This window comes from Myotis brandtii, unplaced genomic scaffold (genome assembly GCF_000412655.1).
Source record: "Myotis brandtii unplaced genomic scaffold, ASM41265v1 scaffold674, whole genome shotgun sequence".
NCBI lineage: Eukaryota > Metazoa > Chordata > Mammalia > Chiroptera > Vespertilionidae > Myotis > Myotis brandtii.
The window spans coordinates 719637-720250 of NW_005370630.1; positions in this window are offsets into that span (position 1 = coordinate 719637).

Below are 614 nucleotides of genomic sequence, written 5' to 3' on the forward strand. Positions count from 1 at the left end.
TCACGCAGCTCAGAGCTGGTGCCTGATTGCTCGCGTCAGCGAACCGTCCGGCTGCAAGCGGGAATTCCTGCCTGTGGGGCTGGTCGGCTCGTCCTTTGCACTCCGCGGACGCTCTCTCCATTCTTGTGGCATCCGAGGCAGCCAGCGAACCTCAGTGCCAAGGAAAGACAGAGAGGAACATACGGCAAGTCGCTTCTAATCTTTTTTTTTTAAACTTTATGTTTTATTGAAATATAATGGACATATAACACACTCTTTTCAGGTGCTCAACGGAATGATGTGATATTTGTAGCTTCTCTCTATTATTTACCATTCACTCAGATCATTTTCTGAGTTGGCCGGACTGATCCCGGCAATGTGAATGGATGTCAACTATGAAGGTAGAACTCAAAACGTCCAGTTATTTTCCATGTTGAACCTCATATGTCACTTTAGTGGCCTTCAAACTTTTTGACCCTAGACCACAGTGAACAAAAACATTCTACATCAAACCCAATAATACCTCATATGTGTGTATATAAATGAATATACCTGAAACAAAACCTTCACAAAATGTTTTTTTCAATTTTATTTTTCAACTAGAGGCCCAGTGCACAAAAATTGTGCAGGCGGGG